Raw genomic sequence first — 25,624 nt, 5'->3', positions numbered from 1 at the left:
TGCCCAGTTGCCTAGTATTAATATCAAATAAACCATTCAGATAAGTATGATGACAGAAAAAGCTTATTTTCTCATTAGTTTTCTTATTTTCTTTGTTTTCTTGTCTCATTTAATGTTTACCATTCACAGTAGTAGTGTATTTTTAAGATAACTCTTAGGTTATATTGAATAATTCATCTATTTTTATTTTTTTTGAGTTTTGCAATAATTTTATATAGAAGATTGTGAAGGATTTGAAAATCTTTGCAAAGCTTTTCAAGAGCTGTACCTGACTGCATTTTTCTCTTTTCACATAGATAAATGGGAAAACTTTGATCTAACTAATGTACTAATTTTTTGAAGGATATACCTAGGTTCACGATCTCCTATCAGCTTTAGAGACAGGATTTTAAAGTAGTAATCCATATAGTCCCACTGGATTGTAAAGTTTGCTTCATACTTTTCTCAGACTCTGCAGTGTGAGCTATTTAATTTAGATACATAACTATCCAGTAAAAAAGAAGAAGGAAAGAAATGGTGTATTTGAGGGGGCAAAGGAATTATACTCTCTGGTATTTAGGGCATTTACTTGTAATAGAATAGAGAGGGTTTCCAATGCGTACCATGATGATATGTGATTACTTTGTGCTAGATATAAATTGCTCAAACATCAAAGATGGAGGGTATAATTTCATCATTACCTCTATCATGAAACTGCAGACTGAAAGGAATTCGCACCTCAGATGAACAATAATTTAGTGGTTACCATAGTCTCTTGGTCACCTGGAATTAAATTTTGCTCTAACCAACATAAACCGTGTTATCTGACTTTTCCTTTTCTGACTGTGTTATTAGTTTATTTTTTCCTGACTAGAGGCACCCTGATGTTTTCTATTGAGCTATACAGAAAAACATCTAATTTACAAATCTGCTTAAGAATAATTATGAGACAGTTGCAAGAGGGTTGGAGTGTAAATTATACACCTTATGTAAGTTTTTTTTTTAGTTAAACTCATTTACTCAAGTCAGATGCATATCATTTACATTGGATGACCAAAACCAATGAATGCAATATGCCAAGTATTTCTAGCAGGAAATACTTAGAAAGGTACAATATTTTCATGATATGTCACCTTTCATCCTAAATACTTCACTAGTGTATATGATACAATACAATGAAGAGAAAAAAACATTTCTCCACTTCTCCTGTGAGTAGGACATAAAATAATAAGTTTAAACTTAGCAAGGGAAATGTAGGCTAAGCATTACAGAAAATCCATTAGAGATGTAAAAAGTTATATGCTGGAATGGATTGCTAGGGAGGTTTTGCATGTCCAGCACAGCAGAGTTTTTAGTTTGATAGACTTTTGACAGGATCTGTTTCTGTGCAGCTAATACTGCCTGGGAAAGCCAAATAGACCAGAAGACCTTGTGAGGTCTTTTCTAGTTCTGTTTTATTGTGACTCTATGAAAAGCAGCGAACGCTGAGGTGGAGAGTGATAGTTGGACAGATGATCAGTTCAGAGCTTTACCTTTCAGTACAGAAAAGACAGATAATTTTCTGTAGAAAGACATAGAAAAAAAGGTATCTTAAAAAGAAAGAGCAAGATATTTTTATATTAATACTTTAATATGTAAGTATCAGTATTTCCAGCTGGGGGTAGACATTAAAGTTATGTATCAGGTATATATCCTTTCTAATGAAGTTCATAGAACTACTGGTTGCAACTACTCCAGGAAGCTGAAAAGTTAAAATATCATTTCAAAGAACCTTTAATAGAGAAATTAAACAGTTAAGCTAGTTCAGACCATTCACACAAAGTTTTCATCACACAATAAACATTACAGTTGTTGCAAACAGAGATAATGCATTTATAAGTAATTCTGTGTGTAGTTATCTGCTTTGTTTATCTCCCGAACACACTAATATTCTTATTATTCAAGTTATTAAAGCTATTTTACTAGGAATGCAGATAAAAAAGGCATTCTTTAGCAGAGAAAAGAATAAAATGTTACATTATTCAAATCTTATACCTAACTTATTTAAATAAGGTGAAGTGGCAAGGCATGCATAGATTTTCTCATCTACTAGCTTTAAAGGAGTACATACCAAAAATATCAAAGCTAAGTCTGAAGCAGTGCAAAAGCCAGCTGGGACCAATCACCAGATATATTCCATGTCTAACACTTAGGTGTAGGTCTAGTGTCTAGATTTAATACAAAGACACTTTAAGATACAGTATGTTTCTTGTCCTGTGTTCATTTAATCCTCCTGTAATTGCTGCAGCCCTTTCTCATCTAAGGAGGAATGTCTGAAAGTAACAGTAGGTTAGTCCTAGGTCTTTTCTGTACTTCAGTAATTTCTCAGATTTGCTGGGATAATAAAACCCTGAAACAACAAGTACTAGGGAGATATTCATTACCTGTCATTGGAAGACACTCCAATACGATGGTGAAGAGGGTGACTCTTCAAGGACTTGTGCAATTGAAATAATTGAATTAGGTGCAAGAGTATCACACTCTTCACAGCTCTGTGTTTCACTCTGATGTTGCACAGAAATTCACAAACAGAGGTTGTTAGGATGAAAAAAATTCTTATTATCTTGGCATAAAAATTCCTAAGATCTTGGCATCAGCTAAGGGTCTTATGTGAAAACAATTGTTATGAACAAGAAGGCTGGTTAATGTCCAGATCATGATAGAATTCTGCATCAAAAGGGATCGTTGAATCATATCTTCATCTTGTTTGTGTAAGAATCCCCAAGCTCAGTTCTGCTCAGTTTGTATAATCCAGCTGACCCATGGTGATTTTCTAGAGCTCTTCAAAATTGTCAGCTGGAGGTCTTCTTGAAATAATCTGTTGAACACTTCATTTTGTATGTGGCTTGAAGTACAGTTAATTGTCTGGTTTCAGATCTGCCTCCTATTTCAAACCATTCAATCATCATATCTGTGCACAGAACCATAAGGACATTCCTGGACCATCTAGGAAATTAATGACTTGATACACTGGCTGTGCACATAGGCACAGCCCTGATGCTGGCATACACTACATTTCTAACCATAGAATAAACTTAACTTTCACATTTAAATCTCTCTTATAACGTGCTTCATAGCTTTTGCTACACTAAACTTGCTGGCTTTGAAAATAGAGCAATGACACTCTGTCAAGAAGTTAATTTAAGGCAGACATTCCCAAACATATTATTTCTATACTTGCCCTTCGCATAACTCTCATGGGCATATGGCTGTGTTTTGCTTATGAACACAATCAGTACTTGTTGTGATTTTCAGTTACCTTTTAAACAGATTACTGAAAATGTCACTGATGCTTTTTAATATCCTTGGAAGGACTCAATGACATCCTTTTTATATTAGTTCTGTCAACGAATAGCTTCCTTTTTTATCACTCTGATGTCTTCTTTTGGATGTTACTCACTGCCAGTTCTGCACCATCTGCTTGGACGCATTTGAATGGAATAACCATGTGCACGTTTCTCTCAGCAATATGTATGATTTTGGAGATGCCATTTATTTCCTTTTACAGCTCTCTATCATCCTACCAGGTACAATAGGACCTCAAAAAGAGTATCTGTTTTTGGTTTCTTTTCTTGCTTTGTTCCTTTTCAATGACATGAATAAACAATTTTATGATTACACTAAAGATTCTACATGCAGCATTCTAACATGCAGCATTCAAGCTGCAGAGTAAAATCAGTTTAAGAACACTGCAATTCAATGAGTAACGCTGTCAAAACAGAGTTACATGCTGTTTATAAAGAATTCAGTAGATAGTATTTAAAAGTCTTAATATATTCCAATACATATAGCCATTAGTAGTCTGTGTAGCTGGCTTCATTTAGAAGACACTCTGAACAGTGCTTCTGAATTGAGTAACCCTCAATAACTGAAACCTGTATTTCTCTTTTCTTACACATTGGAATATATCATAGCCATACCCCTCAACCTCCTCCCACCCCCCCCCCCACCCAAAAACAACGCCAAAAATGAAAGATCTTGATTTCTGATTGGTTAAAATCTTTGTTAGCAGACTTTGGTTTTGCTATACCATTCTCTCTATGGATTTTCTTCTTATATACAAGACAAAAATCTCTCAACTTGGCTGTTTTGTTGTGTTTCTTCTTCCTTCCTTCATCTGATTTCTCTCTACTTTTTATTATTTATTCTGTTCTTCTATTTCTTTTTCCTTTTAGTATCACCTTGCCCATCCCTCTCCTCTTTTCCTTTTTACCTTCTAGTTTTTCATATCTGCAGTTATTTCATTGAAATTACCATATCCATTTATATGTCAATGCTAAGTCTATTTGACTGTAGGAACATGACCTATATTTTGGGGATGACAGAAATTTCGTTTTAAAATATTGTGATTCATTACTGTCATGATTACTTTTCTAATCTCTTTACTGCAAAAACTTTTCTACCTCTGTCCTCTAAATGTATATTTAATTAGAGTGAGAAAACTCAACTGAAAGAGACCTGTTAGAATCCAGAGTTTATTAGCACAGATGGCCAGGTAGCCAGGTAATTTTTGCAATAAGTTCATGTTCTGTGTTTCTCATACAGACATTTTCAATTTGCCGATATTCATCTTCATTGTTTGTGTCTTCATTACCTCCTGCTAGGAAAAGAGATAATCCACAGATAGTACCTTTTCTTCATTTTAACAAGGTTTCTTCATACAGAAAAGTCCCAAAGCCTTTGGGAATTTATGATGTATTGCTTGACTATAAAAAAAAAAAAATAAAAAAAACTCGCAGGAAACAGACACCTGCTTTTGAATATGTTTTCACTTTTCAACGTTTTTTCTTTTCTTTTTGCCTCCTCTAATGAATATACCCATCAGAAATTTTCATTTCTACAAGATGCCTCATCTATTAAGTTTTGCCTAGTGCTGATTTAATGGGTGTATTATCAGCCACTTATTGCTGTTGTCTTTCACTACACAAATACTGATTTAAAATCCTTTTCCTTTTCTTTTCCTTCCCAGCTTATTTTCATTCTGTTGATCCCCACCAACACAGCAATTTCCACTGATAAGACATTCACCAATATATACTACAGAAGTGCATAAAATACGAAATTATTGCAGTTATCAATGGAAATTTTTTCACTAAATTACCTTTTTGAACCAATTCTTCCATTTCATAAAGTTTTTATTAGTGATAGTTTTATCATATTATTTTCCTCTGCTTCTTGCTTATGTATTTTACTTTCAACCTGGCTACTCTTCAATGACAGCTTTTCACATTCTATCCCTTTCCTGATATAGACGGCAACACCTCCACCCCTCCTTCTAGGAAGGGTCTTGGAGGTTATTGTAAATTGTTGGTTTTGAAATTCTATTTTTCTTTTTTTTTTTCCCCCAAGAAGTGTTTTTTTCTTCAAGCAAGGAAGGAAACAGGGTAAAATCTGAATCTGAAAATGAGATGGTGACATATCCCTCCCCCCTTGAAGCTGCTGAAGAGGGCTGCTGTTTTGCTGAGTCGCACGGAGGTCTGGTGGCCACTCCACATCAGCGGTCATAACAAAGCCCATCTGTGCAGCAAGGATAAGTAGAGGAGAATGGGCAATTATGTCTCTGCCACTCATTTGCCAATCAGGATGACCAAATTGGCCAATGCAGGTACGCAGAGGTACATCGTAACTGCAGAACAAAAACAGAGGCTCAGAGGTGATCCTCAAAACTAAAGTATTAATATGATTTGTGAATAGAAATACTGTGAGTTTTGTGATGGAAACATCCTGATCTATGACCCTGGACTTCTCTGTATTCCTGCACATGGGTGGGGATTACACTGCAATCCACTGTGTCCCCCTATCATCGGCCCAAGGAGATTGGGCCGACTGATATCACTCCAGAGTGGACTATAAGAGAATGAAAGGAGTAAGTAGTAATTGGAGCTCCCTCTCAGCTGGTCTGAGATGCCCCCACCGACATCAACAATCCATGAGCACCAGAGTGTTTGCAGAAACTTTACTTGCAGCAGCTTCGAGGAAACATCTAAAGACTTTATCACTCAATTCCATACAGGTCATATAGTCCTTTTCAAACCCTTATAGGATGCTAATATTGGCCTAGACTTAAGCTTATATTCTCGACTCAGATTTGTAACATTATAGGGAATAAACTACATATTTAAATACAGTTCTGGGTCCTACTCTGCCCACCTTGGGGTGTGACAGATGGAAACTTATATAACTTACCCTATAAAAACATTACTGAAATTACTTAAGAAAACAAGGTTGAAAGCCATAAGAGACAGAGAAGTGGTATAAGCAGGAGTCTCCTGTAGAACGGGAGACTAGAGGACGAGAAAAACTAGAAATAGGGAAGGTGATGGGAAAGTGAATAAGACTGTCAGAACAACTTTGTGCTATTCTTCCTAAATGCAGTTATATGATATGAAGTAAATTAATAATAGTTTCACTCTGCAACATGAAATACAGATTTCTGAAGGCAGTGAAGCAAACTAAGTGTAATGCTATTATTTCTTGAGTTACTGTACAGAAATGGGAGACATTGTAAAACAGATTTAAAACTTCGGAGCCTAATTAGATCTTTAGTTGAACATCTGACATTGTGCTTATTTTTACAGTATCAGTGTTTTATATCTAAAGAATAAAGCAATAACTTTTTTTTTTCTTTGAGATAGGTATGCCATCAGATTTAAACCAGGTGGGAAACAGAAGAGCTTGTAAATGAGATTTCATTAATTTTGTGTTTAATTCAACTAAAAAGTATTTTAATTTTGCTGCCAGTAAGAGCATTACAATTGCAAAGACAAACACTCAAATTTAGGAAATGCCACAATTAAGATTGCCTGTACAAATGTTATTTATTTACTACCCTTTGCGAGTATACATTATGATAGAATCTTTAGTATTTGTGATATGATCATTAGGGTTTTTTTCCACAGGACTCCTGCCTCACTCGGAGTGCATTAAGTGAATGCTTATACATTGGACTATTTTTCAATATTTCTCTTTCTTCTTATCATTCAATATATGACCTTATAGTGTATTTACAACATGCTGTCTGAACTCTGCAGTGAAACTGGATTATTGACATATTTATTGATTTTTTAATGGATTTCATTACTAGAATATCTGGTACTTAGCAAACATTAATCAATCTGTCTTCACAACAGTCTTTTTATAGACTTTTGGGGGAAAATCACCTAATTTTTGTTCCTAACCTTCTTGTCCTCCCCAGTCATCTCTGCCCTGCCCTTTCTCTTTTCCTAGCCTATTTGCTCTGATTTTCTTCCATACTTACTCCCTTCTGCTCTGCCTTTCTACTCTTCCTCCTTACGCACGGGACACTCTTGCTACCTCTTGTCCACCTCTTTCTTTTGAATGACAGGCCTTTTTCTTCTTCCTTACCAGGCTGCATAGCTCTCTTGGCTGCTTTTACAAATGTTATCTTCTATTATGGCATCTGAAAGCCACATTCATATTTGAAAGAAAGGTCCTTGGTCAAATTCTGCAATGTAAATCAGACACCATTTTCAGAGTATTTAATTGGCAAACCTTAACAGACCTCTACAGTTTTTCAAAACATGCATAAAACAATTTTAGGGAATGAGAAAACTAGGGACAATAAAAGACGTAATTGACTGGATGGTGGCAGGTGCTCCTAAATTAGCACTAGTACAAACACACACTCTGCACAATCGTTTGTCTCAAGACACAGTTGTAGCTAAGTGCTTTCCACGGTCTTACTCATTTCACGCTCACTCTGCTTCTAGTCCTGTCTCCAATCTCTGCCTAATTTAAAGCCATTGCCACAAAGCAGGAAAAAAAGAATTTTTCAGCTAAGCAGTAATACTTTCTAAACAAAGTTTCAGTCCTTCAGACTCTTAAAAAAAATGCACAGGGTTTGATGAATGAATTTCAATTAATTAAACTTAGAACGCTCAGGCAATGCAGTTAAATTGTGGTGAGTTTATGGCAAAAAAACTTTGATACTGAAAGTGTTATGGAACTATAAACACAGATGTTATTTTAAAGTCTGCATCTCATGCAAGTCAGACTATAGTGTCATATCTTCATCAATGAGATTGACAGTGAGATTGAGTGCACCCTCAGCAAGTTTGCAGATGACACCAAGCTGAGTGGTGTAGTTGCCACATCGGAAGGACAGGATGTCATCCAGAGGGACCTGGACAAGCTGGAGAAGTGGGCCTGTGAGAACCTCCTGAGGTTCAACAAGGCCACATGCAAGGTCCTACATGTGGGTTGGGGTAATCCCCGGTTTCAGTACACGATGGGGGATGACGTGATTGAGAGCAGCCCTGCAGAGAAGGACTTGCAGGTGCTGATAGATGAGAAGCTCAACTTGAGCTGGCAATGTGTGCTTTCAGCCCAGAAGGCTAGCTGTACACCGGGCTGCATCAAAAGAAGCATGGCCAGCAGGTCGAGGAAAGTGATTCTGCACCTCCATTCCTCTCTTGCGAGACCTCGTCTGGAGTACTGTATCCAGTTCTGGAATATTCGAGGATAAGAAGGATATGGAGCTGTTGGAATGTGTCCAGAGGAGGGCTACAAAGATGATCAGAGGGCTGGAATGCCTTCCTTACAAGGACAGACTGAGAGAGTTGGACTTGTTCAGGCTGAAGAAGAGAAGGCTCCGAGGAGATCTTATAGCGACCATCCAGTACCTGAAGGGTCTACAGGAAAGCTGGAGAGGGACAATTCATAGTTATACAACCTCTTTTTAATATATTCCTATTAGCCATGAATTCTAAGGAATTTATGCAGTGGTTTTCTATAGTAAGAACTGTGACAGATACAGAAAATAATTGAGAAACAAGGATTAGAGAGAAAGTAGGGGAGAAAAAGGAGAAAGGAAGAAAAAGAAAGGAAAATCAGTATTTAGAAATGCAACTGGCATGTACCGATTTGTTAGAACTTCTGCTCTTCCTGTGTTCAGATATTATTCCCTAAGCATCTATGTTTGACCACTGGCAGGGACAGTGCACGGACCAAGATCAGCCTTGAGCCTGCTCAGTGTCAGATCTTTTGGTCCGTGCATATCATTATTCAGATTCACCAGGGTTTATTTTCTTGAATAAAAATCTGAAACCAAAATGAAGCTTTGCAATCAGCCAAGAATTAATTAAAAAGCCTTTGCACTACAACATCACATTGCATTTGCAGTTATTGAGTGATATGTTCACAACGAGGGTGTTTTAGTTGCACACTCCTGGAAAGTAAGATAAGACTGTGGCAGGAAGGGGACCATACACTGCTTCCAGTAGTACAGTTTTCTCCCAGTTCTAATTAGTGGTAATTTAAGAGCATCCATCTTACTCAAAGCTTGGAAAAAGAGTGAAGACTTAATACGGGATGATAAATTTCCTCATTGAGATAATTGGAAATTGTGAAACTATAGACTAGATCCTTTTCACCCTACTTTGTCTTCTGGATGATATTTTCATCTTTTCCCTGTCCTTCTTTTTTATCACAATAATTTCAAAATCTATTTCTTGGATTGCCAATATTTATACAGAGTAGGTGACCTAGGAATCCAATACAACAAACTTATAGAATGCACAATTATAGGAATGTATAAAACAACCGTACTGTAATAGAAAGATGATCCTAAAACAAGAACACAGGAAAAGAAGAAAGGAATCAGAAAAACAGTATTTGCCACAATATTCAACCAGGAAAGTTAGTCATCTTGGAAGCTTTAGTCCTTCCACAAACAATTGCCTGAAACCACCACCACAGAAAGTTTCTGCTTGATCAATTATCATATCAGAACTACTTGTATAATCAGTCAGTGCTGGTTATAAATTGCTAGTCAAGGAAAATAAACTCCTTGGCATGCATACAAAAAACCCCATCATCCAGTCACAGGATATAATTTCATTTTCATTAGGACATTTGTGCTATTGTTTAGAATAATAGAACTGTGGAATTGAGTGTGCGTCTTCTAGTTAGATATTTTCTTTCAAATAGAAATGTCATAGCTTTTCCCCTGATCCTAGTAATACTATATTTACCCAACGATTGTCTGGAAATAATGTATAAGCAAGTCTTTCATCAGAATTCTCCTCCTTAGCCCTTCCCAGTCTTAAATACTGTTGGTCAGAGGGTTTTGCCAAGAGCAAACTACTTCCTGGCTCAACTTAATTATATGGAACCAGATTGCCACCTGACACACTGCAATGGCAATATCCAACCCTTAGACTGCAGTTCAATCCACATACTGATTGATGAAGTTATAGGAAGTGTTAAGGACACACCACTAAGAACTGAATTGTATGACCAACTCCTTTTAAAGCTTGGGTCTCTGATGCAAGGCCCACATTTTCCCACTTACCATTCATAGTTTCCATTTCAGACTTCTTTTTAGTGAAAAATTAGTAATGTAGTCACATATTTTGTCACTGATATTCCTATAAGTCCTCTTGAGCCAACACGATTCACAAAGAAAATCGGGCTCTAACTGGACTAGATCAACTTTAAATAATAGAATTCGATGAATGTGTTCTCTTTCAGTTGAATGTATAGAATTAATCAATGCATCACTTAATTAAGACCTTAATTTGAAAGCTTGACCAAAACGTAGTTCTGTAGTGTGCTAGGGATGTCCAATTTAAGAAGTGTCTACTGTGTTTATCAGCCTTTCAAGATAATTATAACGCTCTTTAAGTTCAGTAGGGTTTGAACAGGCAATCTGGACCCAAATGATGAAGACTTTTTACTGTCTTTTAAGGACAGGAACTGAGGAGGTAGATGACTAAAAACTTCAGAAAGTGGTAGAGAATAAGAAGCTGGGATTTCTTCTCTTTTAACAGGTCTTTGTGAAACATACTTTTCTGCAGTAAAAATGTTGACTCCCGCATCCATGATTATGATGTTTAGCTAGTGAGAAAAGAGAAGTTTCTGAAGTTTTGAATTTAAATGAAGATTCTTTTATTTTACTTTCGTAACTTTACTACATTGTATATTGAGGATTAATAGTCTTAAAAATCATTAAAAGACCATTTTAGACCACATTTAAGCAATACACTGAAGCAAGTCTTCTCTTTACCATTTGAAGATATAGTTAATCAATCATCTACTTAATAAAATGCCTTCATTTGAAAACGTGATGGAGAAATTCATTTATTGTACACTAATACTGTGCAATTTAAGAGGTCTCCACTGTATTTGCTAACACTTTAGCATAATTGTAATAAAAACTTCCATGTATTGCCCCATTCCAATCTTTTGCTAATTAACTCTGAACAGAGCAACTGACATGGAGTTCAGAAGAGAATATTAAATAACAAAGTAAGAAACTCTCATAACTTTGTAATGCCTTGTGGAACATGAACACCATTTAAATCAAATCAGATCTGTCAAAGCACCTTGCAACGGCTGCAAAGTAGGAATAAAATATGAACTCCCAACCATTAAAATACAAAGTATAATTGTAAAATATCACCTTCCAAGTAAGCTTTAATATTCATATACTTTCTGATATAGGTGGAATAATACTGTTTTAAGGCAGCCTTTAAAATTACAGAGGGGCATGCATAGGTACTTCTCAAAGTCTTTAAACTTCCCTGCTTTTGCAAACTATTTCTTCATAAAATCAGACTGAGATTTCTCCCATAGCCTTATCTTCAAAGGACATAACATTAGCCAGGGGTAATACCTTCTCAACATTTTTGCTTGTTCAAAATTAGACTAACTGGAAAGGCTCAAATCCAAATACGCAAGGCTGGGGAATGAGTGCAATGTAATAAGTAAAAGTTCTTTGTTGCAAAATGGGCATTAAATATTTCTCTACTTCACTCCTGTGATTTAGATATTCCTTGTTATCATGCCCTTTCTCATGATAGCTATAAAACTTGTTGTTAAAAACATTTTTGCACTTTCCAATTAATTGTTTTTTTTTAATTCTTCCTCTTCTGAATGCTTGAACTGCTACAACACTGTTATGGAACATTGTACAAAAAGAGCATTTTTTTCACCATAGGGGCTAATAAACTCAGTTTATGATTATAAAACACAGATTTTTTTTTCATTTATTTTTGCTTTTTCCCCAATTAAGAGTCCTATAAACTGTAGAGTCAAAAAAAACTTCTTTCTTTCCTCCAGTCCTTCATTCTGGTTTTATCACTATTAAGAAAGAGTTTCTGTGAGCTAAATTTTATCCTAAATTATACATCTGTTTTGGAAAGAAAACGACAAGTAGATATTTCTTTCAATATGAAATAATATTCTTTTTATTTTGGTTTTAGAGTATGCATTCCCATTTTTAAAGCGGAGTGCCTTTGAGGCTTTTGGGGTTATATTTTAATAGACTATATTACATTAAAGCCATTTGGCCAACCTTGCACGTTATTAGATAAACTTTTTGCACAAACCTGATTAACTCTCTTTTCATTAATTTGCTCATAAAGTAGTATCAGTTTGAGCAGAAACTTTGAAAGCATCTATGTAAACCTTTTACTCCAGTTCCACGCTTTAAATTCTGCTCATTTTGGAACAAGTGTTAGAATTTCAATTGCTTTGCAATTAGTATTCTAATCTCACAGTATACTGTGTTTAAACTCTAAGTTTCTTTCATTCTTATTAGTTTCTTTTTATTCCTGAAGAATTCTTTTCTGTTCCTCTGAAACTAAAAAATACATTTTACTCCTGGATTGTTCACACTTCCCATTATCACTTTTCCAGGAGACTTAGAAATATCAAACTACCCCATCACTAACAGCTATCACCAGGAAACAAAACTAAGTATAGTGGAAACATAAGAAAATAATTTTTTCCTGCAAAATGTGAAGAAGTTACTTTATTCTTTTTCATCCTACATGCTGCATATACAAACAAAAAAGTGTAAAAGACTCTGTTCAACAAGTCCATTCATCATTACGGTAAGGACTAAGTGTGTTTGCAAAAGCATTTCATCTTTGGACAACAGGAAGAGAGGTTGGCCACAATACCCACATGGAAAACATGAAATATTTCAGGCGTTTTACCTGTGCAGCATGTCTATGAAACATAAGAAACTTGTATTTTATTTTATTTTATTTAATATATCAGTATCAATACAATGTATCTAGACAACAAGCATAATTGCTTTTTCCCCGTTGTGATTATAATGCTAGCATCTAATGATCAACGTTGACATAAAGATGATGAAGCCCAATGTAAGAACAGGAAAAAATAAAGCCAGTCTTTTCCACAAAACTTTATGCTCACAGTATAGATGAGGAGATAACATGGAATACTTTGTCTAGATTTGCAAAACACATTTTTATGTCCCACTAGACAGTGAAATAAAAGATCAATAATTTAGCCTCGGTTACTGTTATTGTTTAGTTTCTTGTTGTTGTTATTATCATCATTACCACCACTACTACTATTTATACCCACAGCAGCTCACTAAAATATTGAAATTTAGAGACAAGCAAGAAAAGAATGTTGCATTTTCATAGTAACACATCAGCGATAGCTTGTATCCAACTTACCTAGAGCAGGAAATGGATTTCTTATCTTTTATGTCTATTTTGCTGTTGATAGGAGAAGCCAAGAGTTTGGGTTCTTCAGAAGTATCTGTATGTCATATATTGACCAAGGTTTAAATATTTGAAAGACTTAAGTTCGTGTTCATACTTCTAGTAGGACAGTTCTGGTAGGCTTATTGAGGTAGTTGCACATTTTTACTTATAACTGGTAAATCAGCATTTATGGAGGTATCTCAAACTAAAACTGCAATGTACAGTTGCATACATGTTGCAGTAATTTCTATGGCCGGTTACATTTTAAGTGCATTCTACAGCCTCTGGGTCAGGTAGATAGTTTAATTATTCAACTGTTAACTTTTCTAACAGATACAAACAGACCTAAAAATGCATTCTTAGTCGATCTGATAGTGTCTGTCCAGATACGTGATGACGGTTTTTTCACTTTTCTTGCTCTGTTCTTCCAGACTTGAGGTCATGAACTGATCCTTCCTGAAATGATTCCCAGAAACAGAAAGATTTGCCCTTATGCCATTATCTAACAAAAGCATTAATGGAACCCACACTATTCCTGCCTTCAGGTGGTTTAAATTAGCTTGATTACCTAACTGCATTATGTGACTTGTTCATTCTTTTTTGTCTGATTTACACTACAGTAAGCTACAGGAAATGTTAATACCTGTTTAAAGAAAAACCTTTTGCTTTCATCCATCTTTCAAACTTGACACTTTCTTGAAGGTACAGAATGTTTGTGCAGCTCTGTCTACTCAATTAAAATACTGATGACAGAAATGGCGTTATTCCACAGTTTGTTGTAAAAATTACCTAAATACCTTTGTACTTACTGAGGTTAAACTAAGGAACGCTGCTTAAAGAAATATACGGAGACCTTGGTGGTGCCACTGTTACTTCTTTTGTTCAGATCTTTTGCACCTCCTAAAGAAACAAGTTGTAGTAAAAGGCTGCCATTTCAAAGGGGAGAGTGTTGCCGTCAGAGGAAAGGTTATGAATTAATTTCCTGTCTTACAGAAAAACTGTTAAACTTATCACAGAGGTGTTTTCAAGAATAAACAGGAGCATAGGGAGTAGTAATGTTTAAAACAGTAACTTTAAAATTGGTGGAGAAAGTGCTGTAACCTTCCAGATCACAGGCAAAAAGTGAAATAGAAGCTGATCTTTCAAGAGCTATATCTGGCATGACTGAGGTAACCTCTGCACCAAGCCAGGGAATGATTAGAAGGAAGGCAAACCCATAGGATCTTATCAGATCTTCAGCTGGACTACACACATTTCTTTTCAGTCTCCCAGGATCAAGACCAAAGGCTCATGGCAAACAGGCAGGATTGAAGTAGGAGAGCAGGAGCAGATGTGATTTCAGGACAGGCAACAGTTTAATGTCTTCACAGGTTCGTCTTCACACATACTGGGGAAGAAACAGGAAGCCATCCTCCCTGGTAATGAGACAGTCTTTGAGAAAGAAATATTGTGGGGAAAAACATGAAAGGGGAAGTGTTTATGATGAATAAGAGTTTGAATAAACACAATAATTACTGCACAAGTGATGTTGATTGGAACAATAAGAACACTTGCTAGATTTGTGACTATCTGAGCAGTAATTTCATAATCATCTAGTTCCAACTCCCCTGCCATGGGAGGCATGGAGTGCCTTCCCACTAGATCAGGTTGCTCAAAATGGCGTTGAACACCTCCTGGGATAGGGCATCCATGGCTTCCCTGGGCAACTTGTGTCAGTCCCTCACTACCCTCACAGGAAAAATTTCTTCCTAATATCTAATCTCAATCTAACTTCTTTCAACTTAAAACAGTTAACTGTGGTATGAGATTCAACAAAGCCAAGTGCTGGGTTATGCACATTGCTCACAACAACCTCATGCATGGTGCAAGCCTGAAGAAGTGAGGCTGGAAAGCTACCCATTGGAAAAGTACCTGGAGATGTGAGTTGACAGCTGGCTGAACATGAGCCACCAGTGTACTCAGGTGGCCAAGAAGTCCAATAGCATCTTGGCTTGTATCAACAATGGCGCAGCCGGCAGGAGCAGAGAAGTGATTATGCCCCTATACTCAGTGCAGGTGAAGCCACGCTTTGTATACTGTGTTCAGTAGGGCAATGAAGTTAGTGAAGAGTCTAGAGAACAAGTCTTAGGATGAGTGATTGAGGGTAATAGTCTTTTTTCAGACTGGAGAAGAAGAGGATGAAGGGAGTTCTTATTACTCTCTGTAACTGTCTGAAAGGAGGTTGTAGTGAGGTGGATGTTGGTCTCTCTTGGCAGGAAACAAGTGATGAGACAAGAGGAAAAGGCCTCAAATTGCACCAGGGGAGGTTTAGATTGGATATTAAAAAAAATCTTTACTAAAAGAATTGTCAAGCATTGGAACAGGCTGCCCATGGAAGCAATGGAGAGTTCTTCACTGGAGGTGTTAAAAGCATGGCATTTCATTACATGGTTTAGTAGGCATGGTGGTGTTGGGCTGGTGGTTGAACTGGGTGATCTTAAAAGTCTTTTCCAACCTTAACGATTCTATGTTTCTATGATTCTATAAAATTCCTAGGAAGGTTAGGTCCTTCACAGTTCTGTTTTAACATTCTTTTATTTTAGTCCAGCTGAAGTGGTGTACTGACAAATTTCAGAAATTTTTCATATAATATTGCATTAAATATGGGTTTTAAATTATTTGAGATTTGCATCCACAGAAGTAGTCTTGCAGAGGCTGAAAAGTGAAGGGATATCTACTATTAAATAATAAAAAGAAAAACCATTAAGACAACACAGCTACATGGCACATGTGACAGAAAAGATGTAATTGCAGTGATGGGTTAGATAATCTAAGGACCAGTCATTTGGGGATGAAAATTTTCCCTTTATGAGAGCTGTTGGATTAACAGCCCAAGTGAAGTGCATCTACACCGAAGCACGCAGCATGGGCAATAAACAGGAGGAACTGGAAGCTATTGTAGGACAAGGAGACTACGACATAGTTGCCATTACAGAAACATGGTGGGATGACTCATATAACTGGAATGCTCTTCAGGTGGGATAGGAAAGGTAGCAGAGGTGGTGGGGTAGTCCTCTATGTTAGAGAGTGCTTTGATACCCTCGAGCTCAATTATGGTGATGATGGTATTGAGTGTCTGTGTGTAAAAATGAAAGGAGCCCACAAGAAGGCAGATATTGTGATGGGAGTCTGTTACAGACCACCCAGTCAAGAAGAAGTTGATGAGCTCTTCTATAAACAACTGGGAGAAGTCTCAAGATCGCTAGCTCTTGTCCTTGTGGGAGACTTTAATCTACCAGATGTCTGCTGGAAGTACAATACAGCAGAGAGGAAGCAGTCTAGGAGATTCCAGGAGTGTGTGAAAGACAACTTCCTCACACAACTGGTGAGTGAACCGAAAGGGAAGACACCCTCCTGGACCTGTTGTTTGCTAACAGAGAAGGCCTCATGGGAGATGTGATGGTTGGAGGACACCTGGGACAAAGTGATCATGAGATGGTAGGATTCTCAGTTCTAGGTGAGGTGAGGAGGGGGATTAGCAGAATGGCCACCTTAAACTTCTGGAGGGCAGACTTTGGACTGTTCAGAAGTCTGGTTGATAAAGTCCTATGGGAGGCAGTCCTTAAGGGCAAGGGAGCCCAAGAGGGCTGGGTGCTCTTCAAGAAGGAAATCCTGGCAGCGCAGTAGCAAGCTGTCCCCCTGTGACGAAAAAAAGCCAGCAGGGAAAAAAACCAGCTTGGTTGAGCGGAGAGATCTGGGTGGACATCAAAAGGAAGAGAAATGTCTATGAAATTCAGAAGAAGGGACAGGTATCTTGGATGGACTACAGGGAGGAAGTGAGATTGCGCAGAGAAAAAAAATCAGGAGGGCTAAAGACCAACTAGAGCTCAGATTGGCCAAGTCTGTGAAAGATAACAGAAAATCTTTCTACAAATACATCAGTAGTAAAACGAGGACCAGGGAGAATATTCAGTCTTTATTGGATGCAAAGGGAACAACTGTGACAAAGGATGAGGGCAAGGCTGAGGTACTTAATGCCTTCTTTGCCTCAGTCTTCAATAGCAAGGAAAGTTGTTCCCTGTATGTATATACTCAGGAGCTAGGGGAGCAGAAAAAAGCTCCCATGATCCAAGAAGAGGAGCATGCCCAGAGAAGAGCAACAAAGCTGGTGAAGAGGCTGGAGAACAAGTCTTATGAGGAGCAGCTGAAGGAGTTAGGGTTGTTTAGCCTTGAGAAGAGGAGGCTGAGGGGAGACCTTATTGCTCTCTAAAACTACCTGAAAGGAGGTCATAGAGAGGAGGGTGCTGGCTTCTTCTCCAAAGTGAAAGGTGATAGGACAAGGGGGCATGGCATCAAGCTGCACCACGGGAGGTTCAGACTACATTTCAGAAAGAAAATTTTCACTGAAAGGGTCATTGGGCACAGGAACAGGCTGCCCAGGGACATATTTAAAAGACATGTAGACGAGGTGCTCAAGGACATGGTTTAGTGGCAGACAGGAATGGTTCTACTTGATGATCTTGGAGGTCTTTTCCAACCTGGTGATTCTGTGATTCTATGATATGCTTCAGTAACTGCAATAGGGAATGTTGATAACTTTAAGGGTCAAATCTGCAATACTTTCTCAGTCTGGATTAAACATGAAATCCCAAATAAGTCTTTGTTCCTGAATTCAAAAAGAGTTGCTGACTGAAGGCCAGACCTCACCTGTTCCTCCAGAAATACCGTGTTCCCTGAAAATGACAGAGCTCACAAGACACAATATACAGTAACATAGTCAGATGTAAAGGGCTGATGCTCCTGTGTGCTGGCACAGTGCCTTTTTAGGAAAAGTTCCACAGATCTGGATTTAAAGTGAGAATTTGATTCTCATTAAGATATTATTTTGTATGTGCAACCATGTCTACACTATCTGTTTACTACCCAGGTACAGAAAATCAGTGAATTTAATCACTGAATTATGTCAGCAAAGATCAGTTCCCAGAGTACTACTCTAGAAATGTTGAACAAATTCATTCTGCAATAAAAGAAAAAAAATCTTTTGTTTGAAATTATGATCTTTGATATAGCAGTATTTCAGGAACATAGTTACAGGGAGAGATTTTCATATTGCATTTTCTGTCAATTTGCAATATAAGTATTTATGGAAAAGTGGGATTTATGCATCATGTGCTTGTAAATGTGAAAATCCTAATGCATTTACATTCTTCAAATTTTAAAAAAAAATGCAGTCAACACTTCTGCTAGGCTAGATCATTTGATAGACATGTGCAATGCAAGAAACAGTTTACCTTACTAAGAACTGAACAAAACTGCAAGCATTGTATAGATCTAAGCAACATCAGAAACATCAATCAAAATAACTTCTTTTAAATCTGTTCATAAGAAAAAAAAGAACTAAAATATGTTACTTTAGCACTAAGAGCAGATGTTATGAGGCACATTAAAAACACTTCAAGAAAAAGAGAAAGCAGGCTAGAAAAAAATAAACCTAAAAGAACCCACAAACCCGTTATCAGCTTAATTATTTCTCCACATGTCACAGAATTAAGCTATCTTTACAAGTAAAACGTGGAAAGAGGAAAACTTTATACTTATATAGTTAATGAAGACAGAACAAGAACTCCCTAGGAGCATATTAAGCCATTTTCTTCTTTCTTGTATTCTTTTGATTGGGACAAGATCAATTATATGGCATGTGGAACTATCACTGAGTGTCTAGAGCGTTGCATTTTCTGACACAAAATACTCTTCTGTCACTTTTATCTACTACAGAAGCAATGCATGTCCTTGTCTGCTTCTCTCTAGCATCAACATTAAATGGTGACAGAGTAGTAATAATAATTAATAGTAGTGTTTGGACTGATATATGTCAGATTCTCAGTTGCTGCACAGGTTTTCATCTGAGTTTTTGATAAGAATTGAATTTGACTAACTTCCTTAAGCTTTTTATTTCCCTTAAATAATTCTTAAGATTGCTTGGCTTCTTCTGTTTGACTTTGTATCTTATAAACGTAAGGAAATACAAGTAATAAATGAATATTTGAATAAGGTCAGTGGAGATACCATTACAAAGGACACAGATCCTTGAAAATATCTATTCTGTTAACAAGACAACAGCACAGAGGTCTTGCTGTTCATTGTGTGCTTATAGGATGTTATTCTTAAGGTATCTTACCAGGACCCCTTAGGTTGTGTTTCTCAGACACCAGCCGCCCGGACAGATTTCTGGCAAGTACTAGGCTGGCTTGTGGGTGTTTAGTTTCTAAACTATATGGCACCTAATGCACACACTCAGCATGGTTTTAGGGAACTGTACATAATACTAGCAAACATATCTATAAATATTATTTCTCTACCAGTGAAAGACACTAGGTATTGAACTGACCTTGTAATATTTTCTTGTGCCTTTAGAATTATTTGTCTTACCTTTATTTTTGGTGGAGAGGTTGGGGGCGAAAAAGTTTATTCTGGAAAAAAAATATTAACTTACATAGGCAAATTACTGCTATAAGACCTTCACTGTTTCTGTTTGAGAAAAATCAGCAGAAAAGTATTTGCCAGTCACCTGTTTGCTTTCTCTGTTTTCAGCTTTTCTTCTGCTACAGCTTAGCTAATTTGTCAAACAAAGATAATTTCTTCAATTTTAAAAATTCTATTATAATTTTAATTAATTACAGTCAAAGTAATTAAATATACACTTTTCTTTACGTCAAAAATATTTTAAAAAAAAATGTTAAAATTTTTATGCATAAGAAAAATTTAGAAAAGCCAAGAACAACAGTGAAAGGGAGGAAAAAACAAACTTTACATTAGGCATGCAAAGCAACTGTTGTGAATGTTCCCTCTCAGAGAAAAATAGAAACATGTCCGTTTCCCCTAATAACACTGCAGGCTTGTTGCTTGCCTGAAACAAGGCTTAAGCAGATATCATTTGTCTAACACAACTGCTTAGCAATGTTATTGTGGGAATCTACCATGCAGAGAAGGTAAGCATTTGCATTAATATAAGATTAAGTGCTGAGGGCTTCCTACCAGCTAGCTTTGCTGTTTTTTTGCCTTTTACCTTGTTGAGGTTCCTAATACTTTCCACAATCTGGAGAGCCCATCATCTTAACATCCCCTGGGGGCCAGGCCCTGGGAGTGTGATATTCACCATATAATTTCTTTGTGTCCTTGTTTGTGATCCACATCTGTGCTTGAATGTCAGGATGCATGGTAATGAAAGTCTAACCATCAAAATTATTTTTCTTTATTTCTGTTGCCATTAACATATTTTAGTGAGGTAATAGAAAACAAGTGTGATTATTTATAGGGATGGTTTGGTGTGCAGTATGGTAGCATGCCAGTCAGTCAGTCTTCTTTGCTGGAAGCAAATGTCCCTGTATGTTTTTGGTTTGGGTTGTTTGTTTGGTTGTTATTGGGTTTTGTTTGTTTTTAAAACATAATTTTGCATAAATGTTTTCTAACACTTCACAAGAACAGACATTTCACCACTAACAACAATACGGTCTTGTTAGACTCATACTGAGGAGAACAAAGATATAAAGCAAAGTAAGGACCTAATATTTCAGTGTTTGAGCTGTCTCCTCCACCTGTCGTGTTACGTACCCATGTCTCTTAGAGCAAGCTGAATAGAAACTGAGTTTCTTTGAAATGTGTGATCACAGTATTCCTTTCTAAGCAGTATAGTCCCACTACCATAAATTAAGTACCAATACTATCACAGTTAGCTCGGATAACTTTGAAGCGTTTTGTGTTTCTGCTTGCAGAAGAAGCATTCATCACATAAATACAGCAAACAGTTAGATTTAGTGGTTTGCAAGGGAAATCTCCTCACAATGGGGCCCCTCGATACAAGAAGGATGTTGAGGTTCGGGAGTGTGTCCAGAGAAGAGCAATGAAGTTGGTGAAGGGGCTGGAGAACAAGTCCTACGAGAAGTGGCTGAGGGAGCTGGGGTTGTTTAGCCTGGAGAAGAGGAGGGTGAGGGGAGACCTTATTGCTCTCTACAACTGCCTGAAAGGAGGGTGCTGGCCTCTTTTCCAGAGTGAAGGGTGATAGGACAAGGCGGCATGGCCTCAAGCTGTGCCAGGAGAGGTTCAGACTATATATCAGAAAGAAATTTTTCACAGAAAGGGTCACTGGGCACTGGCAAGGGCTGCCCAGGGAGGTGATTGAGTCACCATCCCTGGAAATATTTAAAAGACGTGTAGACAAGGTGCTCAGGGATGTGGTTTAGTGGCAGATGGGAATGGTTGGACTTGATGATCTAAGAGGTCTTTTCCAGCCTAGTTATTCTATGAATCTATGAAAAGAAATGCAAATATGAGTAGAAATTTGCAAAAAAATCATGGGTATACTGGATGATTGTTCCTGATTATGTGTAGTTTTGGGTTTTATTATTTTTTTAAATTTATTACTGTGTTTAGTGCTAAGAATCTTTTATGTACCTAGAAATTCTGATTTCCTCTTGGTGAAGTACTCCAAAGAACCTTATGTGACATTATTCCTAGAGCATCTAAACTAACGGTTATGAAGATATTTTCTGATTCATTTGTATTCAGGGGGATGTAAAACTGTCTTCCATTTGTAACAGATATTACTATCTCCTTCACATTTTTTCCTTTTCCCCAAAGTTATAAAAGTAAAAAGGTAAAGGTGGTTCCTTCCTTTCTTCCTTCCTTCATGCTTTCCTCTCTTGCTCCCTTCATTTTATCCCATTCTTGCACACATTATCTCACCTCCCAGTGATACTGCACAAAGTGGCTGTTTTGTTCAGCCCTTGTGCCATCTAGAAAATCAAAACTGAGAAGCCTCACACAAACCAAAAGTATCTCTCTTCCAACACTGATAAAAGATTTTAACAATTTTAGAAGTAAAAGCAATATTTATTTGCTTACTTGCAAAGAAGCAAAGTTTTTTATTTCTCTGCTGATATTTTTTTCAAGGAAACTTTGCTTCACAATTTTTATGTTAGAACTAAAGCAGATAGTCATGTAATTTAACATTGTTTTCACACACTAGACATATTGCAGTTGTTTGTACAAATTTGTCTTTTCTTCTGCAAATAAATAGGCATTAGGCTATTGTTAGGAGAACTGATATTGAGGAGTCATGTTTCTGTGGAACAAGATGATATACTTCATGTCCTGCTTGCTTGCAGCTATAAGGAGTTTTGACACATTTTGAGAAGTAAATGAAAATTATTACAGAAATGAATGAATCCCAAAACAAGATATAATATTCTAGAATCATTAGGCATCAATTTTCAATGGTGTTGACCATGTTGCAAATTATTTATTAATAATAATAACTATATTGTTAGTTATAATTACCTGACCTTGCTATTGACATTTAGAGCTCTAGAATCTTCCTTTCAATGTCTACTTATTTGTAATAAGTTTCTCCCTTCTTAATAATCCATATAGTTTATGGATCAACAATGAAACTGACAGTATTATTTTCAAAACCTCTCATTTTTTAAGCTGCGCAGTTCCTCTGGGGTAAAGATTAAAGGGTGATATCGTTTGGAATTAAAAGATAAGACAAAGAGATTGATCTTAGGTCAGATATTGTAATCCTCATGTAATTTTGGTGTATTATTTGAATACATAAATAAAATCAAGTTTTTTGTTAATTGTTTATAAAAGTATGTTTGTGTTTAATTCAGACAGCAATTATTAACAAGAAGATGGAGAAAAAGGCAGCTAATCAAATACTACATTTAATATTCTTTATTCTCTTGCCTAACAATAATTTGAGAAACAAAAATGTATGACATACTAACCTATGAATCAATCAGTATTATTGGGGGTAAAAATGAATATGAGGTACTGGGTTTATATACCTGATCAAAATAAATATTTTGGTGTGTTGAGAAGAATTGTTAAACCATTTTTTTCTTCCATAATGAAGAAAAAAACTTCTTCTGTATGCAAGTTATCAGGAACTGATTAGCTTCAATTAATTCTTTGTATATCTAAGAAAGACAAACCACAGACATAAAAAGCTCCTGGTATTTTGCATATTCATAATACCTCAATGAATAACGAGGAATGGCAATACTGCTATCCGAATGCTAATGCAGAGTCAATAGATGAATTGAAGGGCAAAGCAATATAGAAATTATCCAGATTTTCCCACGTGAATTCACCACTTAACTGCGAACATTTCTTGCATTTATCTTTTGTGACTGTTTCCACTACCTCTCTTACAATGTTTCATTAAATATCTAATGGTTTAATCTACAACACATATATGTAACTAATGTCAACACTGTTCAGTACAATAGATGCGAATTTTTAAGAGAAAACCAAAGATATTCAGTGAGTACAGGCTGATGCTTATGTCTCAAGGGTTAGTAGGTATGCAGAACAATAATGCAACATCCTTTTTTTCTCGGTTAAGTAAAGAATGCATGACTTATCAGAGTAGCAGTTATCTGTTTCCACAATGTTACCTTTGAGGTACATAATCTTAAACATTTCTTAGAATCAGTATCTACTCGCCCATAAAATTAATTGACATTTTAGTTGTGCTGAATATGTCTCATCACTTGGTAGGATTAAAATAAAAAATGTACTTAGAGCTGTTATAGATCAACATTTTTACACACTGATGGAAAAAATCCCAGACAACCCCAAATCCCGACTCTTTAAATGTTTGGTTTTCACTTGTCTGTGTCTTACTGTAGTTGTCATTTCAGTGATGTTAGTGAGAGATACACATGTAAATTCAGGGTCATACTGTTTGTGATTCATTCCATCAGATAACTTTGCAAATCACTGAGGTATATTTGGAAGATTTCTCTGGAAAGATAATGAATATTTTAAAAGAACATATGTGATGAGTGATGTCAATTCTATGCTGGGCACTAATTATACCATTACAACACAGACAGTAGCTGTCTCAGACCCTGCGTAAACCAAGGACCCCATAGAGTGTCTATCATAAATAGAAAACATTTAATAAGTCAGGCTAGAAAGCTGTTAATTAGAAAAGGCTGTGTTGATAAACAGTCACTGAGAGCAGCGTAGTTTGACAGAGAAGAGCATCAATGCAGGTGTAAGGTCTCATTTGCCAGCTGTGGAGCACAAGCCTCTTCAAAACACACCAAAATAGTCCCATGAGGTTGATGAACAAGACTTTGCAAGTCCAGATCCACACATCCTCCTTTCTCCAGTGGCATTATAAAAATTAATAACCATCACTTGCATCATTCAAAATTGTGGAATTCTTTACTAAAGTGACTAACATGATTCTTAAGGTGCTGAGAGACTCCCTGGAAATGTCATCAGCACTGTTGTCAGGCAGAAAGAAATTAATTTGTTCTGATGTTTTGTGTCCTGAGGCTGAGTCATCTCAAACTGCTCCTGCTGCCTATTTTAGACCTACTCAGAAATGGACTGGCCTGTACCTTGAATTATACTTCTTTCTGGGTGTTGGAGGAAATTTTCTTCATCCTTTCTAAGTATTTACCTAGCAAGGGTGAAATTACCAAAGCAGTTTGTATGAATAAAGTTTTATGTCTGTAAGAAGTGGTGCCAGGCTGAACCAACTGGCTATTGAACCCTGGATTCTTGAAACCTCTGACAGTGACAGAAGGAGAAGCTGAGTAGGAAGAGCATATGTTCTTGGCTGTGTCTACAGTTCATTTCTCACTGCATTCCCCAGCATCTAGAATAGTTTTAGGAGTTTTAGAAGGTAGGTCCCTCTAGTCCCTTTAGAATCTCTTTATTGTCCTGCCTCCCAATGAACCTCTCTAATCACTTTTTTCAACTGGTAGTAATGTTCACCTTTGCAGCAATCTACAGCACCAAATAACAGAGGTTCACTACATACTTTGAAGAGAATTGCTTTCTTTTACATGTCTAAAATTGATTTTCCATCAGTTTCGGTGACTACTTGCAGTTCAAGAATTGTGTAATGTGGTGAATGAATAGTCTAGCACAAGCTTGTAAACCTCCATCATATTGTTCCTTGATTTTCTCCTGCATAAGATAAATGCTCCCATCCCTGTTTCACTTTGTAGAACAGCTGCTCCATCTATGTGGCATTTTAATTAACATTTTCTATGCTTTATTTAGTTGAGATGTAGTTGCTACTTCTCTGCAAACAGTAGTGTTATCACAGTACCCTTTCT

Source organism: Phaenicophaeus curvirostris, chromosome 1 (assembly GCF_032191515.1).
Source record: "Phaenicophaeus curvirostris isolate KB17595 chromosome 1, BPBGC_Pcur_1.0, whole genome shotgun sequence".
Classification (NCBI taxonomy): Eukaryota; Metazoa; Chordata; class Aves; order Cuculiformes; family Cuculidae; genus Phaenicophaeus; species Phaenicophaeus curvirostris.
The sequence above is the reverse complement of the archived record's forward strand: the minus strand, read 5'-3'. Positions refer to the sequence as shown.